Source organism: Drosophila subobscura, chromosome A (assembly GCF_008121235.1).
Source record: "Drosophila subobscura isolate 14011-0131.10 chromosome A, UCBerk_Dsub_1.0, whole genome shotgun sequence".
Taxonomy (NCBI): Eukaryota; Metazoa; Arthropoda; class Insecta; order Diptera; family Drosophilidae; genus Drosophila; species Drosophila subobscura.
The window spans coordinates 13,971,628-13,984,155 of NC_048530.1; the positions used below are offsets into that span (position 1 = coordinate 13,971,628).

Here is a 12,528-nt window from a genome sequence, read left to right on the forward strand (position 1 = left end):
TTGCTGATGCTGTTGAATTTGTTGTTGTTGTAATTATTTGGGAGCTGCTCATAGCATTGCACTGCCACATTCTCACTCTCCCCAACACACGAACCACACACACAAACTCACTCGCCACACGCACTCACACACACAGAGACAGAGAAAAAAACACTATCAAAAAAATTGAAGTATCGAAGAAAACTGCACTTTTGACGTTATGTTTGCGGGGATGGTTGCTTTGATTATATTTTCTCTGTCGTTTTTCAACACTGGAGTGGTTGGTGTCGTTGCAGTTTGTGTGATTCGCGGTCCTGCTGTTGCTGTCGTTGTTTTTTGCTTAGTTGTTGCAACAGGCAACAACCTCTGCCTAGGCACATGGCTGTTGCGCAGGCATCTTGCGCCCGTTCTTGTTGTTGCTGTCTGCTGTCTTTAATGTTTTTGTTTTCCAACACTTTTGTTTGACTGAGGGATTTCCTCGTTATTTTATGGTTATTTTTTTGGTTAAATAAATCTTTCTTGCTTTAGCTTTAACTTTTTATATATTTACAGTGTAGGTTTTACACACACATACTGCTGCAATGGAAGGGGATGTAAGACATGTTTAGTGAAAAGCGGCAACGTTGCTCTTGATCTCCATCTCTCTCTCACTCTCGCACTCTTTTCCTGCTGCTCTTTGGCACACGTTTTTGATTTTCTCACTTCAAAAAAAAAATACACACAAATGTCAGTTATTGGCCCAATTTTTAACACTTTTTTTTATTCGGGGGAAAATTAACAAATAATCAAGAAAGAGAAAAAAAAAATGATGCAGGGTGACATGCATTCCATGACACGATCATTCCCGTGTGTGTGTGTGTGTGTGTGTGTGTGTGTGTGTGTGTGTGTTTATATTGTGTGTGCGTATGCGTGTTTGATCGTGTCACAAAACGGTAAATAAATCCTACACACGTCGCGAAATACCGCCACACGATCTCCTCCGCACGAACGGCCGACGAAAATGCTATTTGCGATTTAAACCCTACATATATTTGTTGTACATATTTGTATGTGTGAATGTGTGTGTCTATTTTTCCATTAATTAACAACTTTTGCACTTTATTTTGCTGTCGCTGGTCGCCTGCTGTCTGCTGTCCTTTTCTCTTTTCATCGTTATCGCACACTTATCGACAGCGCCAAAAACAAAACAAAACAAAAAAAACAAACACAGTGCACACACACACGCACACACGAAACAAAACAAGTTAACGGCTCCTCCACCTCCAACACACCTCTTTGTCCCACGCCACAGAGACCTGCAGAGAGAGAGAGAGAGAGAAACAGATTAGTTCGATGCAAAAATAAACACACATTCAATCGATAAAATGTTGATTAGAAAATCGATAAGGGCCATAAATAATCGAATGGATAATGTCGTCGCCCCCAGACCGCTGTAGACCGGTCTCAAGTGCAGTAGTCGTTTCATTATCTTTTTGTCATTGGGTTTCTTTTTACGGGGGTCCAAGGAGAGTGGTGGTGGGTTTTCAGTTTTCCTTGACTTTCTGACGGGGGCGCTGTAGGAAAGCTTTTTGAGGCTTCCAGGAGGGTTAATCCGAACCCAAAGGTCCCAAAGTGGCTCCCAAAGGAAGAAAACCTCTAAATTATATCATTCTCCTTGGGTTAATCACACCCCCCAACGAAATTGTAGCCCTGAACCCTGAAAGGTCATCTTTGTAGACTTACATTTCTATCCCAATTTCTAAACACGTTAAAGCACTGAAACAGTGCGAGTGGCTCTCACAGTAAATTGCTTTTTGTAGCGTTAATCTTAGTTGCTCTCACTAATGCTTTGAGCGGTTGATATTTATCCTGTTTCTGGCATTTCTGTTCCACCAAGCGACCATTGTACTGCTTCCAGTAGAACCGTTCTCTTGCCCGTCAATAATTTTCACCCACTCATCCATCCAATCCATCTATCAATTTCGATGAAGATGGCATTTCTAAGGCAGTAACACACACAAACATATTCAATTCAATGGCCGAGTGAAAAGCGGCAACTGCGCATCGCGCATTCAATGGACGAAGAGGCGGCCACGGGCAACGGCAGCAGCAGCAGCGCTCAATGGGCGCAATGAAGAAGATTGGCAACGGTGCGGCAGCACACCACACCATACAACACTCACAATGGAGCCAAAGAAGCAGCGGCGCATGAAAAGCGGCAACAGCGCATGAGCCATAGACCACATGTTTTTCAGTGCTGCAACATTTTTGCAACTGTATTTTGTTTTTAATGAAAGCAATTAAACTGCAGAGCCGCAAATAAATAAAACAAAGAGAGGCAGAGAGAGAGAGAGAGCGAGAGGAGTAGAGTAGAGAACAAAAACACGCAACAAAAGTGGCAACACAAAAGGCAACAGCAAATAGTAAATTAAATTCTCACTATGAAAATTAAACAGAAATTGAATTAAATTTAAGCGAAAAACACACATGAAACACACACAAAGAGATAGAGAGTGAGTGAGGAGAGACAGAGGCCGCAACGAAAGAGAGAGAACGAACCAAACCGAAAATTAAGCACGAAATTCCACAAACAAGCAAAAAGCAAAAAAAAAAAAAAGCTAAAAGTAGAAGAATCAGCAAAAGCAAAGAAGAAGAGATAGCACCAGAGGAAACGTACACTGAAAAGTGATGTGTCGAAGCGGGAGAGGGAAGGAAGAAGGAGATGGAGTGGAAACAAGTCAGCCAAGCATGGCAGCGACGTTGGCAGAGAGAGCAGGCAATAAAAATACACAGAAGCAGCGGCGGTGGCTGCGGGCAGCAGCAGCAGACAGCACAGAGCAACGTTGCCCATTTTCAATACAAAGGCGAGAGCGAGAGAGAGAGAGAGAGAGCGATAGCAAAGAGCTGTGCAAGCAAAAGCAAAGCAAATGGAGAAGAGGAGGGTAAGAAAAAACTTAAGCACGCGTAAGATTAAAGCAGCAGCAAAAATAAGCAGAGGCGCTGTTGCCAAATTGCACACATTGCAAGAAAAGAGAAGCAGAGGCAAAGGCAAAGCCAGAAACAGACCCAGCGCAAAACAAATTAATAAAAATAACAACACACACACACACGAACACAACAATAAAAGGCAGCAGCGACAGCAGACGACGAAAAGAGGCTTACAAAAAAAAAACTAAAAAAGAAACACGAAACAAGCAAAGCACAGGGACAGCGCTGCCGGCGTCCACGGCAGTATAATAATTATAATGCCATAAAAAAAAAACGGGAAAGAAGAATAAAGCTACTTCGCCACTATGATTTGATACCCTTGAAATCACAGTTCCGATGTTTTTTGATAATTTTGGTTAGAATTTGTAAGTTGAACTTTTGCAAAAGTTGTTTAGAGACAAAATTCATATCTAGGCTGATTATTTGAGTCTTCTAATATGAAATATGGAGTCTAACAGCCATACATGTGGGCCAAACAGGCTGCCATATCCCATTGCTGTCGCACTGGCAGGGTATCCAAAACAACAACCAACTCTCGAAGCAGCAACAAAACATGAAGAAGCAGAAGACAAAAGCAATGCCCACAAAGCCTGAATGCCAGAGGGAGAGGGCAAGACGAACTGGCTGCGCACAAGAGTGAGATCGAGCGATAAAGACGGGGCAAAAAGCAGTAATGGAGTGCCATCGAGAGAGCGAGATGGAGAAGGACAAGCAGTGGCAGGGTGGAGGGAGGCACCACTGGTAAGGTTCAGGCAGAAACAGAGAGAAAACAACAAAATCGGGAACTTCCACACACACAACCCATGCATTTACATATATACACACCATTTATTATACATATATGAATGAATGTACAAAGACCGTCCAGGCAGTGGGGAGGCAACGGGCAGACATCGTTTCATATTTGGTCTCTGCTTCGTGTGTGTGTGTGTGTGTGTCGAGTGTGTGCGGGTGACGCAACATCAAGTGCAAGAAGGCAGCAGCAGCAGCGCCGTTGGCAACTGAATATACAGCACAGACACAAGCACACTCATGCACACTCATACTCGCTGGCCATACATGTATGGTTGGATTGGACGCAGACACAAAACTGGCAACGTCATAAAACGAAACGAACAACAAAAAAGCGACAGAACGAATGACTGAACGACCGAACGACATACAACGTGTCTAAAACGAGCGACTGAACAACCGACCGTACGACCGACCGCCCGAACGTGCGACGTAAGTCGTGTCTGACACGACAGACTGACGTTCGGTCGGTCGCGCCAACGCGCATAGTGACGTGCACACAAAAATTCCCCAACCAGGCCAGAGCGAGATAGATAGGGTCATTCATGCGCCAGTGTGTGTGTGTGCCGTGCCTTGTGCCGGAGCAGCAGCAGCAAAAAGCAATAAAACACGGCGCGCAAGGTGAAACACGTACAAGATGAAAAAAAAACCCCAAAAAATTGAAAAGGTAGAAGAAAAAGGAGAACAGCAGCGCAGGAAGGCATGAAAGGGGTGAACTGCGTACAGTATGGGTGCAGAAGAAGCAGCCGCAACATTGTAGGAGCGTGGAGCGGGTGAGTGGGTGAGTGGGAGGAAAGCGCTGTGCAGCAGAGGCAGAGGAGAGGTTATTGTAATGTAGAATGAGAGACCTATAGATAAAACGGGAGGAAGAGCTGACACGTAATGCACAGGAGTGGGAAAAAGCGAGAGGCACAGATATAATAATAATAATTGTGGAGCATAAAATACACACACACACACATCCACAAAACATGCACATATAAATAGCGGCGGCAGGCGCATGCTTTTCAAACACATACAAACATATTTATGGGTTCGTGTGGGCGTCAGGAGCCGTTCACACAGCTGTGTGGGAGGGTTATGGGGGGTATGATGCGGTGCGTTGTGGGAGCCAGAAATGTGTACTGTTCCTACACACACACACACACACACACACACTCGCAGAGACAAAGAGCCATAGCGACGACGAAAACGAAATGAGAAAAATGTGGAAGAAAAAAAATCACGAGTAGGCCGAAAGCAATTTATTTGAGATAAGCGCCGCGCCGCGCCACGCCACGCCACGCTGCTCTGCTGAGTCTCTGCCACGACCGAGCCTGCTGAGACCGGCTCGACAGAGCTGCCTGTGCTGGGAACCGGGATCAGGGCCCAGGACTTTGTTGCTCTGCTAAGACTCTGCCCAGCCTCTGTAACGTCACTCGGCTGCTGCTTTAACTCCTCTGCCGCTGCTCTCTGCTGCCTGTTAGGTTTGATTCTGATTCCGATTCTTCTTTACAGCTGCTTCTGACTCTGCACTGTCTCTGCTCTGCCTCTGCCTCTGCCACTGCTGCTGCTCTTATTCTTTGTTGGCTTTTGGGTGTTTCTTTTTTTATTTTTGGGAAAAGTATTGATTTTTCTTTTGAGCTTTAATTTAGTGCTGTCGCCCCATGACGTATGTGTGTGTTCATGTTCATGTGTTCCAGTGCGTGCGTGTATTGGTGTGTGCGTGTGCTTTATCGGCTATTTACTGTAGTTTTTGTTGCCTTTTTCACTGCACGGTAAAAACGTGTTTTTTTCCCAGCTGAAAGCAACAGAAAATGTATCGTAGGTTTTTGGTTTGTGCTTGCAAAAACACAAACCACCCTCCCCTCCCTACCGCACCACCTTTCTCTGTCTCTCTCTCTCTCTCACACTCTACGGAGCAACATCTGGCCGGTCGGTCAGGCATCCATCAAAATATGCAACAGTGCCTGGTGCCTGGTGCCTGGTGGCTGATGGCTGATGCCGCACAGCACATGTGATTCTAAGACCACAATACATCCCCCACTCCACACTCCCTGTGTCTAGGGGGTTTTGCACTAATTGCATTCCACTGTGGTACAAACACGCACAACACACACACACACGCACAACACACACATAAAAGCAAAAGTCGTCTCAATGCAAGCAAAATGTAACGAAAATCTTTGAAGATTCAAAAACGAAATAACAGTAAATTCTCTCTTGAAAAATCTCACATTCTCTGCTATGAAAATAAATGTAGGAATATTTTCTTAAAGGCAGGGAAGGGGAAATTCTGCAAGTATTTGAAGCTCAGGCGGAACACCCCGAAACTTCACTCTTTGCCCAGATAAACATTACTATTATTGTATTGCATAAGCAATTATTAAATGTGGACAAGACGACAACTAAAACCTTTGCCAAAGTATTGCATTTCCATTGCAAAAGCTACATCTGACGACTGCTGTCTGATTTATCGCTGAAATAATAAATACGACGACTGCCGATGCGATTCTCCATTTGATATTTGATTCGATCGAAGAATAAATATGCAAAGTCTGGGGCTCTGTGGTCTCGTCTCTGCGCTTCTGGGGCATTGAATTTCCCACCGTGTCGGTGCCTTTCTGTGCAAATGCAAAGGAAAAAATAAACACCTACAAAATATTATATTCCACACCGATTCAATTAGTTCTGCCACACAGATTCTGACTGATTGAACTGCAAGAAATTTGTTTGTGAGAGGCAAAAGCAAAAGCATTTCAAAGGGGTTTTCAAATGCTTGGACAAATGATTAACTTTTAAATAATTTCAATAAGTTCAAGTGGAGAGAGTGAAGAGAGCGGGAGCGTGAGACAAGGACGGGTAGAGCGGTGCCGAGGATTGGAGGCGATAAGAAACATTTCAAGCGATAAGAGACCCAAAAAAGGCAAAAGAATTCATTCGCTTTTCACATTACTTTCACATGTTCCCCCTACTACATTTTTATTTCTTATCTTTTGCCAGGGAGGGGAGGGGAATGATCTATTCTCAGACGATGCGTTGCTGCCTGCCTGCACACAGGCTACAATTATTATTCGAGAAAAAAGAGGCAAAAACTATTAGCGCAAAACGAACTTTGACTTTTGCTCGCTTGCCAGCTACCCATTGAATCTGCTTTTATTTCCACAAGAATCGGAGATAATTCAGAATATTTTTTATGATTTGTAATTTGTATTTCGAATCAAACAAGTGTAAAGGCAACCCAACACCAGAGATCCCACAGTAATAGTTTATTCTGCGATTTTGAAAGATTATTTAACAAGCAAAAAGGGTTTTTCGGGTAAATCAGCGTCCCCAGCAATCCCCCCCAAAATCCCATCCAAAAGTTTCAGCTTATTAATATTGTTTTTTTGTAATGCATTTGTGAGGTAAGTGTGTGGTCGTGAGCGGGCGGGGTGGGCGGGTGCTGCTTTTATCCTTCCTCCACAGCGCTGTGATTTTTGCTGCGATTTCTTGTCATTGTTTTTTTTTTTCTTGCGCCTGCTGGCTGGCTGCAGCTTTTGCAAGAACATAAAAATTCCATTAAAATGTCAAGTGACAGTTTCAGGCATTCCCATGCCATGCCACACACACACACAGGCACACACACAGACACAGTCACAATGCCATGCCACAGCCGCCGCATCGCATCATCCGTAGGGATATTCTGGGGCTATTTTTTTGTTGCTTTTGTTTTGCATTCCATTTCCAAAAAATCAGAGAAATCAAAACTCAATTTGTGGAGAGACAGGATGATGGAGGGAGGGAGGGAGGGAGGCTTGCCCCCACCCCCCCTCGCTGTCAGTGGCCGGAAAATATGAAATGCTTTCAATTTCTGTTGCACAAAACTGACAGACACTGCCACAAAATGCAAAAATAGCAACCAGAAGCTGGGATTTAAGCCAATTAGAGCAGAGTGGGAGTGGGCGTGGGCGTGGGCGTAGAGGGGAGTGGTCGTCAAGGAAACTATAATTGGGAGCAAATGAAGAGAGAAATGCTGCTGCTGCCACATTGCCAGGGAGGGGAATTTCCCAGCATTTTGCTCCTTCTCTGTTCCTTACTTTGGGCATATGGGAGCAACATTTACTGGGTGGCTGGGAGAACTCTCTTTTGCCCCAAGATTTTGGATGCTTTTCGAAATAGCTCTGAGAATTTGCTCCCATTTTCGAGTGTAATTTCGCTGGCAGTTTTTATCGTTCGATTTGTTACTCTGCAGCATCATAATCCTTGCTCTTGCTCTTCCTTCCCCATCCCAAAATCATCGGCGCTGCCTGTGAGCCGCGCGTTTGGCAACGTTGCCAAACTTCACTCAAATGTGTGTGTGCGTTGTTTTTTTTGGCGTATTTCTTTTTGCCTTTTTGGTTGAGTTCACGTTTTGCGCTTGTTTTCTTATGACTTTTTTGCCTTTCCTTCTGGAAAAGTAAAAATCAATATGCGACCTGCGATTGCATTTAAATGAACAACAAACCACAACAACAACAACAGCAACAACAACAGCAATAAAATAAAGAAAGACAGCAAAGAAAGAAGAACAACAAGAAAACGGCAAATAACAGACAAATAAAAAGAATAAATAAAAACAGAAGAAACAAAAACCATGGCCAGGGGCACACAGCACACAGTCGGTGGAGCGGGAATTGTGGAATGGAATAGAGCGACGCGTGTGTGTGTGTGAGTGTGTGAGCAGCGCCGCAACGACCAAAGAACCGGTTCAACAAGAAATTCTACGTGCGGCCCATAAGAAGAAGCAACAAACACACACAAAAAAAAAACCAGTAAAATAAACAACAGGGGTGGGGGGTGGCTATCAAAACGGAAAGGGGTACGCAAGGGTTGGGGCATGCTAACGACTAGTCAATACCCCTTTGAAAGAGCGAAAGATACGGCTTAGGGGCATTTAATTGTATTTTAGTTTCATTTTCAAGGATTCAAAAGTTTCTAAATTAATCCAAAAGAGGCAGAAAACAGCAGAAAATGCTCGATATTGGCGGCTGTTTTCCCAAAAGAAAAATATTCTATGGCCTATGGATAAATAATTGCAAGAATCTGTACAAATATTCCCAAAACTAAATTAAAAAAATATTGCAAATAATAAGAGTAAAACGCTGAATCGAAATCTAAGGTCTATTGCCTAAGAAAAAGCCACGTAAGCGCCTCTGCAATAAATTCCTTCAATATATTCGCTCAAAGGCAAAGAGAACAGACAAAGAAATGGGGGGAATAAACGGCAACACAAAAGGCAGACAGAGAGGGAGAGGAGGAAAAGTAATATTTGCATAATTTAAATGCTAATTAGCGGTGGTAGGCGGTGGGCACGGGACGGGACGGGACGGGACGGGTAAAAGCAGATCCCAAAGAAGGTATAAATAAATACAAATACAAATAAATAACACAAAATGTATGGAAATTAAATGCTGTATATGGAGAGGAGACACGAGAGAGCAAACGTCGAAAGAGAACTTGAAAGATCACACTAGAACAGAGAAGAGAGACAGAGAGAGAGAGAGCTGGAGAGGGGGGCGAAAAACTAGATATTTTTGGCGCCATGATGGGGGCACGCGTTTTGATCAAGAAACCAAAAAAAAAGAAGAAAGAAATGGAAATTATATTGGAATCTCCAGTCTACATATTTGGGTTGGAATGGGGATTAGGGATTGGAACTTTCCAGGGTGCAAGAAGAAGCTAAAGAACCCACAGAATCAGCAGTTGCTGGCTGCTACAAGGGAGCTCCGCCTATCAATATTTCCCAGTCAAAATGTAGCTGCAAACTGCACTTAACTTGCATTCAAGACCGGTTGAAAACGGTTCGCAACTATGATTTAAACACGAATATTGCTGCGGATCACTCACGGAATTTATGGAATATTTTGTTTGGGCACTTGTTGAAGTCTCTATCCGTTTCGTTCTTGCTCTCCTTTAAATGTTAATTGAGTTTGGGGGTTTCTTTTTGTACCACGACCAAACACTGTTGAGGTTCACATTGGAGCTGAAACTGCAATGAATCCAGGAACGAATGACATCTGTGTCACAATTCCGTGATTGCAGATGATTGCCACCCAAGCACTAGCTGCCTGAGCCGATGATTGCCACCCAACCAGCAGCAGCTCCTCTTTGTGAGCCACGGCCAAAGCTTAAGCTGCCGCTCCCGACGGGCTTCCAAGGGGTCTAAGAACGGGTGTGATATTACGCCCCCAAAGCTCACATTTTCTATAGAAATGTCTGTAACAAAATCCAAAGGCAAAGAGATTGTTTCAACATATTAATGTTGCATAAAAACACACACTGACAAGGGCTTATAATCCCATTAACGACTTAAGGATTAAGGAAACATGCACATGCGGGAGTGTGTGTGCGAGTGTTTGTGTGTGTGGAATGGCATTCAACGTCAAAGGAGAGAATTTATACGCACGCTCAAAGGCTAAGAACTCGAACGGAATTCCCTTAAATTTCCAAACCTATCTGCAGCTTGTACAAAGCAAATGAAGGGAAACGCATTAGAAAGGGGACAAGCAGATTCTACACATACGATCCGAATATATCGCAATTAAAAGTATTTTATTCACAGAAAAAGTGTCCCTGCCTAAATGGGTTTCTGGAGTAAAACTAAGCAAGAAAATAATCCTTGGCTTCCATCAACTTTTGCACATCAGATCGCGGCAGGAAACCCCGAAAGAAGAATCTCCGATTTAGTTTCGGTAAATAAGAACATTTATAGTCAGATCTTATTACGAGATCTTCCATGAGACCATCCAAGAAATTCCATCTAAATTTGATCAAAGAACCATTCAAAAAAATCCCATTTTAAATCAACATTTTCATGGGTGGGAGTTGAGAGTTCTGAAAGCGTTACTTACCCAAAACAAATAGGAAAGGCAAATTGTAGGCGTGTCCTGAAGGCAGGAGTGCGAGCGAGTGTGTCCCTGGGCTCGTCGTTGAGGAGAATCCACACAAATTGAAAAATCCTTTTGAAATATTTTCTCTTGTTTTCGCAATTGAATTTTTTCACATTTTTTAACAAATTTTGTTGTTGTTTTATTGTTGAGCAAAACCAGAAAAAAATGCTTGAAAAAAAATTAGATGTAACATTTCGATTTTGTGTGGATTTAAATCCCTTCCAACGGGGCGTGTCCGGCCCAAAAATAAAATAAAAGAAATTTAAGTTGTTTATGGGTTTTGTTGTTGTTGTTGTTGTTGTGGGTTGCTCCCCCAAAACCCCTCATAAGCACTGTCTGCTGCGCTTTCCTTTCAATTTAATTGCAAAGAAAAACCAACGAACAAATTTAAGAATTGGAACGCAAACACATACACGCACACAGTTACAGTGTTAGAGAGACAGAGAGAGAGAGAGAGAGAGAGTGTGAGGTGGGGCTCAGCGAGCGGGGAGACGTATAGAAAATTTCAACATCTTTCAGATAGAAAGAGCGAGAGATTGGAGGAACGAGCGAGGGAGCATTAGATTGCATTTTGGCAAAAAAAAAAAAAAAAAAACTTTAAAAATTTTATTTTGCGCGACGCAATTTTTTCTTTTAATTTTTTTTTCCGTTTTCTTGCTTTTTGTATTTGCAAACGCACACACATACACAAAGAGCACACACACACACACATGCACGAGTGCGCGAGGGGTATAAGGTGTGGACGGGGTAGGGTGAGGGGTGGCTGCAGAGCAGAGCAAACTTTAACTACGTTTTTTCTTCATCATTCTTCATTCGTTTTGCGTTTTGCTTTTTCTGCAGCTGCACTCTTTTTTCTTCCTTTTTGCGCTGCACTTTTACCTATATTTTGTTGTTACTTGTTATCTTTAGATTCTTGATAAATTTTCGTATATTTGCAACGTTTTCTTTTGCTCTTCTATTTTTACTCTTATCTTTTTTCGGGGCACAAATGAACGTTGCCGTTTCACATTGCTCGGTGCCGCCGAACGAACACACCCGAGTTTTTTTTAGGCCTTTCAAACACAGAGCGCGACGCGACGCGACACGGCAGCGGCGAACGGGACACAGTCAAGACGTCGACATCGGTGGCGGCGGCAGCGGCAGCGGCAGAGACGGCGACGCTGACTCTGCTGCTGCGTGCGAACATCATGGTTCTTACAGGGGGCGGGGGCCCAGCTATAACGTAAGGCTTACACAAAAAAAAGATCGCCTCGCCTGTAAGCCCTGTGCGGCTCTTCGCTGATTTGGTTTTTTCTTTTTTGATTTGAATAAAAAAATCTAAATTTTATGTGAATAATTTTAATTATTATTATTAATTTCCACACACAGAGAGACAGGGTGAGAGAGAGAGAGAGCGGCGGCTGGCGCTGCTGCCTCAATAGCTGTGGACAAAAAGTTGCCTTCTTCTCGTGAATGTTGCTGTAAAACGTTCACATGTTGCCAGCGAACGTACAGGTTCGGGTTCGCTCAGCCGGTTTGATCAAACGGTCGTGTATGTACATATGCTGCCAAGTGTTTCTCAGAAAAATACCTCCTATATCGATATGAAAATATCGTTGCAGGGAAAACTCATTTTTCATCGGTTTTGGTAATGTTTATGTTTTCGTGATTTTTGGTTTCAATACAAATCGTCCACATTTTTTGCAAATTACCCTCAAAAATACCAGAAATATACTGAAGGTTCGATGTTGGAAGACACACTGGCGTCTTGTACTCGTCGGCAAAGGTCAAAAGAGTACGAATAATACGAGATATTAGTAATTGATGAGCTTTATTGAGCTTCTCAACCATTGACAGTCCTCTCCAACAGCATTGCGTCTAGCCTTTGCTAATTTGTATTTTTTGCAGTGAAAGTGAAACA

The 12,528-nt window shown here is 43.2% G+C and overlaps 1 long non-coding RNA gene across 1 annotated transcript; it reads right to left on the reverse strand.

The window, feature by feature from the left end:
* Positions 1-10: 10 nt before the first annotated feature.
* On the reverse strand, positions 11-11,838 carry LOC117903147. The gene is made up of 2 exons (XR_004649483.1): positions 11,508-11,838; positions 11-555 (listed from the first exon to the last, which is right to left on the reverse strand). It is a non-coding gene; the product is annotated as an uncharacterized LOC117903147 (long non-coding RNA).
* Between the last annotated feature and the right edge of the window lie 690 nt (positions 11,839-12,528).